Source organism: Cygnus atratus, chromosome 2 (genome assembly GCF_013377495.2).
Source record: "Cygnus atratus isolate AKBS03 ecotype Queensland, Australia chromosome 2, CAtr_DNAZoo_HiC_assembly, whole genome shotgun sequence".
NCBI classification, from domain to species: domain Eukaryota; kingdom Metazoa; phylum Chordata; class Aves; order Anseriformes; family Anatidae; genus Cygnus; species Cygnus atratus.
In genome coordinates this window covers 85,198,321-85,211,081 of record NC_066363.1, presented here as the reverse complement: position 1 = coordinate 85,211,081, position 12,761 = coordinate 85,198,321, and positions in this window count along the sequence as shown.

The window sequence follows — 12,761 nt, the reverse complement described above, 5'->3', positions numbered from 1 at the left end:
ATGTGCAGCATGGCTACAGAGATTTCACTGGAGTTCAGGTAAGATCATCCAAAGATCTCACTTGCAGATTTTAAAGATGAACCCGTGCAGGTTTGACTAGACTGGAATAGTTCAGTTGGAAGAGACCATCAAAGACCATCTAGTCCAACTGGCTGACGACTTCAGGGCTAACTAAAAGTTAAAGCATATTATTCAGGGCATTATCCAAATGCCCTTTGAACACTGACAGGCACGGGGCATCAATCACCTTGCTAGGAAGTCTGTTCCAGTGTTTGACCACCCCCACAATACAGAAACCTTTCCACATGTCCAGTCTGAACCTCTCCTGGCACAGCTTTGTGCCGTTACTGCTCATCTTATCATTAGAGACATGGGAGCAGAGACCAGCATCTCCCTCTGCGCTTCCCCTCAGGGAGCTGCTCTGTTGGCTCTTAGCCTCCTCTTCTCCAGGCTAGACAAACCCAGTGACTAAGGTGATGCAAGTAAAAAATCTCATGTGTTCAGTGACATATGTCCCTGAGTTTGGAGTAGCACAATTCATTCCACAGAACAGAATAAGAATCTGCTTGTACTTTTTCTTACTGGTATGTAGCCATGTCCCATACGCTTATCAGCACAGTACCGCCCTCATGGCATCAGCTTCAGGGAGGAAAACCTAGGATGTCCCAATTAATTTAATTAAAAACATTCCAAAGGGGAAGAAAAAAAAAAAAGCAGTGTATAATAACATGCAAAAAGGACTGAAAGGTTTTGAGGGGGTGGAGGGTGGCATTAAAGCTCTAGAGAAAGGGCTAGAGAAAATCCTGAGCAACTAAGCCAGTTCAAAGGTTTATTCTACAAGAACAAGTGCAACCAAGCTCTTTCAAATTTAGCCTTAGTCACCCACAGAATCTCCTAGGGCACATTGCTTTTTTTTTTTTTCCCCCCCTCTTGTTAGGCTTTCATTTTAGTAGTAATCCAGCCTGAGGAGGAAATTGGTTGAAAATAATAAAATGTTTCTCAGTAAGTAAGTGGGAGGAGGAATTATGGGAAGAGAATAACAGCCAGACATACAAACCAGGAATTTGGGACAGAATCCAGGCTGTACAGAAGTAGATTATTGGATGTAGGAGTAGGCAAGGAGATAAAGAAGGGAAGAGAGGAAAGAAATAGTATCTCTTCATGATTATCTGCCTGAAACACATTACATCATGAAGACAACAGTCAACCTCCATAAGCTTGTCATTGCTTGTATACATTTTATCTGTATTGAGATAATCCTGAAAAATAGCTTGTTTGGCTGTTGTTTTGTTTTGTATAGGCCAATTTCCAAAATTTCTTAATGTTTTTCTGGATCTATAATATCTTGCCCTGTTAGACGCAATAAAACTATGCTAGCATGATTAAAATGGATTTTATCTGTGCTTTGCATGTGTTAGAATGTTTATGTCTTTCCATAAAACCAAGGATTTGCTTGTTTTAAATTCTTACTTTAAAAAAAAAAGTTTTTTTTTTTTTTTTTTTTTTATAGAGCACACTGAATCTGGTTTTAGCTATCTTATCCAATTAAAAAAGTATTATATCAAAATGTAATGTAAAGATTTCATTCCTTCTGCTGCTTTTTGTGGGTGTGAAAAGGCTAGATGTAGACAGTCACAAAGGAAGGAAAACAGATTTGTTTTTATTCAGATACAAATACTGAGAAATAAGGAGCATACAGTTTCCAGGCCAATCACTACCACCTGCCTACAAATATGTCTGATAAAGAAAACTTCCTTAAATTGCTCAGCTGCAGTTCTTCATACATGGGGGCATATTCAGTAAGTGAACTCTCAGACAGCTGAAATAAAGAAGTGCTTATGTGGAGATGTGGTGCCTACGCCTAGTTTTGCCAAAGAGAACACATTTTACTTTTAGCAAGGTACACTGTCTATGTCATGCTGCTCAAAGCTGCTTCACCCTCTGTCCTGGTCATTGATTTCTTCATCGCTTATCCTCTCAAAGAGGTTGAAAACTGCTTTAATTAAGGAAAAAGTCCCTTTTAACTCCTTCAATCTTTAAGTAACTTGTTGTTTTCCTATTCAGACTCTTTGTAACTTCCAGAAGCATTTTTTTTCAGCCTAAAGGCTGTATGTATTTCTTAGCTAATGTATTTTCACTCAGACTTCCCCTTTTCTTTTCTTTACTCCAATTTCTTCTCCCACAGCCCACCCCTACCACTGTACCCCTTGGTAGCTGTCAACAATTTCTTTCCATCCAAGGGAGTACAAAAAGAAATAAATCTTCACAGTCAGACCTAATGTCCTGTCCAGCTGCCTTCAAAAGACAGAAATTTACAGCATACATTCTGCCACATTGCTTTGTAAGTGTTGCACTTTATCAAGAACAGTGTATTGACATATTCCCACCAGTTGTGCCAGGGTTCATGGAAGCTGTAGAAATTCTTCATGTTGCTTAGGGAAAGATGAGTGTTTTCTTCTTTTTTTTTTTTTTTTTTTTCAACAGATTGAAAGCTGATTCTTCCGTTTTGTTCTCACTTCATTTCCTACAATAACCAACAATAACCAAATCACTTTTGTTGTCAAGTGCATGATAAGTAATCTCAGTTACTTGTAAGCCACAGGAAAAAAAAAAAAAGCAATAAACGAGCAAAATTAATATGGCCTTCAAATAATTTCTGTGTGGAAACAATTTCTCTCTGAGTAAAACTAACTTTTTTCATTATCTGCATTTCCACTCTGAGAAGAGCTACCCTTCTTCATTATCTGGAGAATCAAAGGCTAGTCATTCTCCATTTTTGTCTTTACCTAGTATTAGTTTTGTGATTGAAAATAAAAAGTGTCATGTCTTTTGACTTTTGTAACATCTGGTAGAATTGATCTATTATTTAACCATATGAAGTTAATTGTAATGGAAATGGAAACTTGGAAGATGTTTTTCTCCCATTGACCCAAAGATTTCTCCGAGAGAAAACAAATAAAAAAGGAAGGAGGTGCTGCGCATGCACATTTATCTGCCTTGTTTCCTTCCTTTTTCCTTTGATAACACACAATTATTTCAACCAGAAATTTTGCTGGTTGCAACTGAGGATACATATGATCATATTTTTAATTTAAATTTTATGGATGGGATATGATCTGGCACTTTATTAACAACCTTTCTGAACTTTAAAGTAGCTATTATTGATAACAATGCACTCTTGGCAAAATTATTGCAGAAGATCAGGAAGTGGCAAAGCAACAAATATATGTAATTATTATTACTATTAATTGCAATTTGAAATGGAATTGCAGAAGTTAATGTTTTAATAGTTTCTTGTGTTTTATTTTAATGTACTATTAATATCTTAGCCATTTTCAGGTAGTCCTACTTTGACAGCCAGCATCAAAACTAAGAGCAATGCATACTCTGGTCTCCTCAAGAGAAAAATGAAACTGCCTAGCCAAGCTCTTGCCTTGTTCTGGGACAGGCAAGTAGGCATAATTCAGCTTTTAAAACGTACAAGCGTTTAACTGAGATGGTAATACTTACATATGCTTTCCTCCATCAATTTAATAGGCCACCCACAAGGAAGTAAAAACTATTGCATATGATTTACAGGTAAAATTTCAGATCCAGGAGGCTTTTTGTTGTTGTTGTTGTTGTTGGCATTATTATTTAGCCTGCACTGTTAGTTGCAAATATTTTGCAGAACAGCACTTGCACCAATAAAAAATATTTTGGAGAGAGAAGGAATTTTAAGGACTTGGATGAATCCATTATAGGGAAAGAATAAGATAAATACAAAACTCCCTTTCACAAACCAAAAGTCAGGTTTTAAAAGACATGAACCTTGTATTAAGTAGACAACTATCTAAACAGAACTTGCTTTCAAAAGTACTGAACAAGTAGCTTTTCCTACTAATTTTGGTAGGAAAAGCAACACTAAGAATTCTGCTTCAAATTGATACTTTTTTGGACATTTATTGATACAGGGAACAATCTTTGAAGCTTAAAATGAAATCCTGTCCATATTCAATAACAAAGACTAGAAAAATAAATGTAAGCATTTTGAGGGACTGATACACTTAAAATTAGACCAAAACAAAAGCAAAAATGTAGCATTTGGCAGAAGAAATTGCTGTTTACTCTAGCAGCCTGCAGTGAATGGATTTCAGCCCTATAAAAAAGATTTCTAAATCCTGAATGGATTTAAATGCCAAACTTCAAATGATTTTACCCTGCGATGGGCTGTGGAAAATCTCATGCTTTCAGATCACAGCTCTTAATACGCTTTTTTTTTTCTTTTTTTTCCCCTCCTATTTTCCATAGTTCTTGCCTGCAGCTTATTTGAAGTTTTTCTCCAGAACTCTTTTTAACAGAAATTTGGGTTTTGCTGTCATAACAGGCCGCTTTTCAGCAAGAGATTAAGTATTTCTTTTGTCAGAGAATGTGAACACCTGAATACTCAAAAATATTTGCTCAGAACTGCTGCCATCTGTCTCCCAGGAGTTAGCTTTCAAAAGCCTCAGGCCTCCATCAGCAGAAGCGTGACATGTTGGGAAAAGGGAAGTCCATGGTCTACCTATAGCTGCTACATCAGCAGAAGCGAATGAGGACACAAAGCACCAGATACACAATGTTCACAAGGTAGTTGCCAACCTACATTTTTATCAGACAAAAGTTTCCAACATAAATATTTCTGGGTTATTTTTTTGTTTGGTTTGGTTTGGTTTTGTGGAGGGTGCTGTTAAAGAAATAACTGAAACTACAGTCAAAAGTCCTTTTGACATTTTTTTTTCCAAAGTCAAACCAGCTTTTCAGCAGCACTAGTATGCATTCTCTGACTCCTGTTTTGAATAAATCCTAAAATTAAATTTTGTTCAAACTGTTAAGCTTTGCCTGGCTCCAGCTTCTCCCCAGTTGGCTCCATACTCTGTCAGTGTCTCCAGCAAGGGCTGTTAATGTTTACTTAAACACTGCCCAAATTTCAGGTTTTCTTTTAAAAAAGTCCTGAGCAGCCTTACTCCATAGTCCATCCACTGTGCATATGGCAAAACAGTGTTAGGAGTTTACTTGAACCTCTGCTTCAACTCACCCCAAAAGCATATCACATTTTATGAAAGACAAATACACATTCAGTTTGCTTTGGCAAGTATTTGCCATTTTCAACACTCTTCATTCTCAACAAGGAGAGGATTTGTCTGTTTCAAATGACTCCTAGTTCCCTTAAAACCTAGCCTTGTCAGTGAGCAGAGTGAAAGGCTCTGAGATGGCAATGAAAGTGAGCTTGTAACCCTGCTGATGAATTAAAGAAGTGGGTAGCAAATTAAACTATCATTAAAAATGAAAGAGCAGCATGCAGCATGCTGAGCTTTAATTGATTTTTTTTTTTTTTTTCTGACAAGGACTCAAGCTGTGACAAAGTGGGAGATAATTTGTAGATGTTCTTGATCTCCAGTGACAAAAGTGGTGCTGTATGCAGGGAACAAGGATGACCAGCTCCTGAAAGCCATTCCTCAGCTACTTATTTTCATTTCAAACCAGCAGTATTCCAAGCTGAGGTACATTACAGGTTTCACTTCCTCTGTAATTGCTGGAGGGGCTGGAACAGAGTGATTTCAGTCGGACAGGGGCAGGAGTAAACACATGACACCACATATAGGTCAGACGGGTGTGTGTCAGCTGGTGTTTCCCACTGAAGACAAGCTGTCTGGCAGTGGGACCTTGGCAGGATGCTTGTTCCAAATGTCCGTAGACTCTCTTTACTGCAGGAGCCTGTGAGCAATGGTGTGGTGGAGGTTGCTTGTGAGCCATGTTGAGATACACGGTAGAAAACAGTGTGTCAACCCAACGGTAGTCCAAGCAGTTAGGAAGGGGTTTGGTAGGGGTGATATTAAATATGATCACAGCATTAACTGAGACATCCAGCATGAAGAAAAGGGCCATGGTTTGATTTCTGGCTGCTGCTATTTCCAAGCTCTTCTCCTTGCTGTCCTTACAGTCAGAGCAACCATACCTTTAGCTCACCCAAGCCAGACACCTATCCCTCCCTCTCTCGCAGGCAGTGTTGCCTTCCCCAGCCTTCTCCTGACAGCACTGTGAGTGCTCTTCACATTTTTCTTTAAAAATAGATCTGGCTAAAAAATGGCATTTTTGTATCTGTTTATGCCACAAATAAAATAATGTACATTTCCAATATATTAGAGAAGTGATTTGAGAATGCTGATATATGGTAGAAATTTATAAAATCAAAGTAATAATTTTTACATATTTTTCTATTTGTACAACATTAAATTGCAATATAAATATGTAATATGCAATTATAATAATGTGTAGTATAATAGTGTAATATATTACATAAATTATAGTATTGTAAAATACTGTGAGTGCATACAAAATGTATAGTTGAATTAACTTAAAGTCATTAATTTAATTAACATTATTCCATGTTACTGAAAGGAATGCTTTTGAGCAGGAGTGGGAGATCCAAGAGTGGCTGCTATTGCCTGGCAGTTTAGCACAGTTTGGGATCTCAGCTCACGCAGCAGAAAACTACAGCTGCATTACTGCAACCCAACATCATTCCCTCTGAGACTGCAGTCTGTGCATTTTGTCCAACTATTGTACCTTCTACCCTGAAACATTTCCCAGAATAAGTGGAGGTGGTGGGGGGTCATCTTTATGCCTTTTTTTTTTTTTAACAGCTTCTCTCTCTCTCTCACTCACTAAACAGATGTTAGAGCGGGGAAAGGAAGGAATATACATTTCATTAATCGACACTTCTCAAAAACACATTTTAAAGTTGTTAAAAGTAGCTTTTATTTTTGGCTTCACAATATGACTAATAACTACTTTCATTGCTGAGCTATATCCTAAACTGAAGTAGAGCATTATTATAGAAGTAGCTGTGACTGATAGTCTTTGGGCTGATCCCTAAACACGTACTAAAAGGGTACTATTGTCTACTCATTTTTACTACCGGTAGTTGAATGTGACACAATAAAATTTCCCAGCATTGTTGACCACTGTTTTCTGCTGTGATTACCCCCTGCTCCCTGGATGCTGAGCTTCTACAGTTGCTTTTCCACATGGTGGCAATACCTTACCTGACATCTTGGCACTGAGCTAGGCACCTGCACAGTTGAAAAATGTATTAAATACCTTCAGGGCAAGTGCTGCACCACTTCATCTCATCTGTAGGTTGTCACAAAAGTGGTTTTTTATTTTCACACTCAGCAACTAATGCAAAAAAAGAAAGGTCAAGACCTTACAGCTATGGTTGTTTTTCCTCTTTCCTGAAGCATTTACATGGAAGAATGTTGTTTCTGAGCAGCCTCATGATGTGATCTTCCCAACTAACACAACACTTAAGCAGCATTCATTGTAAGGTGACATAAATGCTGCATTAAATTTTTGCCTAGGAAATGAGATAACTCCTAGGACTTAAATTTGACTCCACTTCCCTTCAAGGAAGGAAGATAAAGTTTTTGTTATAAAATAAATGAGCATTCATTTTCACATTAGCATCCAACGTGTGAGAGTCAGCCACAGAAAGTGGCAATCCCAGCTCTTTTTACCACAAACTCAGATCCATAGTGATGCCCGTTATTGATTTCAAAGGCTGTGTCTTGTCTAAGTGACAGCTGCCACCTTAGTGCGATGGCCTCTTGTGTAAAATGAGCAAACCTGAAAACTGCATGCTCTTTGGAGTGGAAATGCAGGGCAAAACACAAAAAGATTGACCAGTCATGCTGAAACAAAACTATCTCTATAAAAGCTTAAATGCAGCTGGTTAGATGAAAAGCAATTATATGAGGAAAGAAAGCAGAAATGAAATGAAAGCTGGAGTAATTTGAGAAAACAGAAATAAAAATAAAAACATCCCAAGTCAATGCAGAATTGTTGGTCTACTTTAAACCTCTAGCAAATAATTTCCTCAAAACTGGCATTTTTTGCAAAAGATTTTGATTTTTCTGCTCCATCAGAGACATGCATCTGCTCGTCCTCCAGCATGCTGCCACTGCTCCCAGGGAAAACCTACTGCAGTACTACTACTCCACTCTTTTCTTTATGGATACATGTGTTTGAAATAATCTTCCCCTTGTGCCTGTCTGCATACCTGCTTCTCGGGCATCTCACTTGTGATGTTACTATTCAGGCTATGCCAAGAAATCCCAGTGTGGGTTTGGCTGATGCTAGCATAATGAGAACATAGTTGACATCATTATAGTAGTCATTGGGCTCCCACCTAAATACCCCATACTGTATTTACTTCTTGTTGCAGTATATCTGCAAAGTGTAGAGAGATGGGTGGCCTTACCTGCCCCATCCCTGCTTCTTTGTGTTCAATTGATCACATTCTTCCCATTACCACCAACATGGCCATGGAGAATTTCCACTGGAATCCACAAGGACTTGGATTCCCTTGTTTCTGAGGCTGATGACCTGCCCCTAGCTGTCTTTGGCCTTGGTTCTTTCAACCGTGATCTAGCACTGATGATTCATCTTCACAGAATCACAGAATCACAGATTGATTGAGGTTGGAAGGGGCCTGTGGATGTCACCTGGTCCACCCCCCAATCAAGCAGGAATGCCTAGAGCAGCTTGACCAGGACCATGTCCAGGTAAGTTTTGAAAATCTCCAAGGAGGAAGACTCTGTAACCTCTCTGGGCAGCCTGCACCAGTGCTCCATCACCTGCATGGTAAAAAAGTGCTTCCTGATGTTTAGACGCAAACTTTTGTGTTCCAGTTTGTGCCCATTGCCTCTTGTCCTGGCACTGGACATCACAGTGCTCAAGGTGTGGCCTCACCAGCACTGAGTAGATGGGAAGGGTCACCCATTGGATCCTTGGTTCCTCAACCTGCTGGCAACACTCCTAATGAATCCCAGGATACCATCAGCCTTCTTTGTGGCAAGGACATATTTTTGTTTCATCTTCTCCTAACCCATCAGGGAAGTAATATTCCCATGCAAACATCAGTTGCAGGACACATCTCCCACTACTCCTTTTCCCCTTACAGCTTCTGCAACTACAGGGTGTTGTCCTGGCTGCTTACATGCTGTTGGCTTGCTGTGGCAGTATCACTGAGCATTAGAGGACTGCATCTGACAGACTGCAGTGGTGGAAGTCTAACTTCTGCAAAGAAACAGCAGGAGCAGCTATTATATTTATTTTAACTTTGTGGTTTTGTGATTATCTGCATTCCAAAATAAAGCAAAGAATGATACAGAGAGCAAAGGTGTGCAGAAACAATCATTTTCTGCAAATGAGACTGTATTCTACTTATTCAGGCTGAGAAAAAAAAATAATCTGTTCTGAAGGATGTGCCATTGTACCCCATCATTCAGCAGTCCAGGCATTTCTGAGACTTGTTACAGATTTTATCTCAGAATTGCTTCTATGATTTCGGTTACTAAAAATTTTGTTTAGTCATATTAACCTGACACATGTAAGCAGCACGGGAGCTGCTGCAAAACAGAATAAATAGAACTGCAGATTCACAGAATGGCTGAGGTTGGCAGGGACCTCTAGAGGTCATCTGGTCCAAAATCCCTGCTCAAGCAGGGATATCAAGATGCTTGCCCAGCACCATGTCCAGATGGTTTTGAGTATCTTCAAGGAGGGAACCTCCACAACAATTAAGTTAGTCCTTGTCATCCCGATACATAATATATAAAAGCTCAGCAAAACGCTCAGATATATCATTGTAATCTATATGGTCAGTCTGGCCTATATCACATTCTTGAGAGAAACAGGGATGAAAAAGCCAGCTCATAGTGAATATCACAGTCTTCTTCCTGCTGTAGTTTGGGGGAAAATAGATTTATTTCTGGCTCGCCCACAGCTGATGACCAACATAAGTAAATTCTGCAGGTTGAGGATTGATAATCTTTACCATCACCTGCTCTCTGAGCAGAAACTCCAAATCCAGTCACAACCCTGACCTAGACCTTTTATTCTTTAAAAAGTGGCTGTTCCTCACAGTGCTCTCTTAATTTTTGTCAAATGGTCCAAGAAATGAGGACATGTTGAGCATCTTCAAGCTGAGTACATACAGAGACTCTCTGAACAAACCTGGTACATCTGAAATGCAGTTCAGTCCATATGAGGCCACTTTTACACTGTAGATACCTTTCTTTCACTGATATCTAGAGCTGAGACTGATTTGACATCTTCCAGTCCAGGGTCTGGGATTTCTCATCTCTTGCTGTGCATCAATACCTCAATATGTGGTCTCCAACAGCCTCAGCAACTCCTGCGCTCCTCCCCTTTCTCCTGCATTTGATTCCTTTCTCTTTTTCTTGTCATCTTCTGTCCATTCCCATCACTTTCTGTCAGTGCAGCTGTTGCCTATCCATTGCTGTCATAGATCTGTGAGTAGGGGAAGACAGGGGAAGGGGGGAGGAAACAGAATGGCTGTGGGACTGCCTGCAGAGCCGACATCACAGGGGGCCCTGGCAGATGACAAAAGCAAATACAGCACCATGGTGCTATACATCCAGATGAACAGGGGTCAGGCTGGGCTGTAGGAAGGTATAAGAAAGCTGTCAGATTCCCTGCATGATGTTTGGCAGCTCTGTAAACCAAAGTACATAAAACAGTCACTGTCAGCCAAGGGGAAAGGGGGTTGCTGAAGCATCCCCCAAGCATCTCTCCCCTGTTATGAACTGCCTCACATGATCTCCACCAGCTTCACACTGCAACCAGTTTTACCATCTGTCTGAACAACTCCACTTGGTTATCAGATGGAAAGTCACTTTCTCAGTACTGACAGCCAGGACAGGATAGCTGAGAGGAAAGCCTTCACACTTACACGTTCACATTAATAGGCTGCCTCCTCCAGCTGTGTTTGAGAACTTCAGTCACTCCAGGTGCCTCCTTTCATTTTCATTTGCAAATCTGTTTTGCATCTAGAAAATATTGCTGCCAGTCATTTCCACCACCTCTGCCACTCCACCACTGGTTGCATTGACAACTACACAGAGCGAATGCAATCAGATCAGATGGGCAGCATTTTATATTCACCTGGGGAAAATCCATGCACCAACGTCCTTCTGAGGCTTAGAGGCATGTTGCATGCCTCCCTGGAGGAAGGATGAAAATCATGGACATTAATACTGCACAAATGCCCTTGCTTTAGATTTACAGATGTTTGGGCATCTCAGGAGCAGTTGCATGGCTCACTCCAAATGGTTGTACATCTCAGGAGGATTTACTGTTAAGAATTGCATTGCCTGGGGACATCCTTTTTCTCTTACAGTTTTTTCAGAGTTCCTGAATGGCTACTGTTCTGGCAGGCCTGCCCAGAACTTCATTTTTGATCTTTTGATTTTGTTTACACTCGAGGCATATTAATTTCCATAGTTCTTCTGTAGAGAAGACAACTCGAATTCTTATCCTTGGCTGTCCTTCCCACTGTCTCTTTTATTAAAATTTGCGTGCAGATTCTTTTACAATTCATTCACTGAAGAACACCTTCCAAACTGATATCTTACTAGAGATATACAAAAATAGTGCATTTTACAGTTTTGCTTTTAATGCTGATTGCCTCCACAGTAAAGAAGAGTGTTATTGGGGGGGGGGGTGGAGAATTAAATTGAATACCTCTGTATTTGTTAATCAAGGATATCAGCTTCACATTACAGAGAGGCAAATTAAGGACATACACTATACTATTAGAAAATATCCATTAAATAAGCTAAAATTGAAGCTAAAATTACATTATTCTAGTGACTGCATTTTATGTGGTGACATCCACCCCTTGGAGAGCTCTCAGAATGAGCTGCCCATTACAATTCTGAATGACTCCTCAGCTTAATCTTTAAACCTCCATTGTTACCTGCATAACAAACCAAATTAATCGCTGTGATTTACGTAATTGTTATAGGAAAAAGGAAGGCTCAGGAGGAACATGATCAAAGTCATAAAGAGCTCCAAGGTTACAACATTCTTTATGTAATAAATGATCCATACTGTCAGTTGGAAAAGGGGTAATGGCAAGGGACAACATAGGTAAGACTTCAAGGAAGTATTGCTAACAATACTTTTCGATGCTTCCAAAGCATTGAATAACCCTAGTGACAAAAATACTAATTTCCTCCCTATATTCCCATTCCCTTACTTGATACTCATTATTTTTCCTCTGTTGATCACCCAGACACACTGCTGACCCTGCATGCTCACTGGATTTAATAATAACTGGTCGTAGATTTCCAAGGACCTCTCATTTCACACCTAGGTAAAATCAGTCCCCTGCAGTCCAGGAAAGACTACACAAGCCTTTGCAAACAGCTTGCAGAGTCTTCTGTGCTTTCTGAAATAGGTTAAAAAGTTGAGAAGCTGGAGAAGAAGCCCCTTTATCTTACAGGTGGTAACATGAGGTTCCATATTTGTTTTATCTTTACTTTTTTTTTTTCTTTTCTCTTTCTCTATCAAATACATGTTCTACATGTAAGTGCTGTTTCCAATGGCTCATAAAATTGCCTCGGGATGCATCAGGCAAGTGTAGGCTTCTACTGTAATGTGTCACATTAGGAGTGGAAACTTCAACAAATTAAAGAAAGGCCTAGGCTATTCTCCTTTTCCTTGTTTGCTTTCTAAATAAGCATACATAGAGTGCTTCAAATGAATCCCACTTGAATTAGAAAAAAAGTAGTAAGAACATCCAGCAATGACCGAAAGCTTGACATTTATTGAGGGGGAAAAAAAAAAGTAAAAGTACATCCCTCCAGAGGAGTTAATCTAATGATTAATTATCTTAATTGTTCTAAATATGCAAGTTTTGTATACATTATACA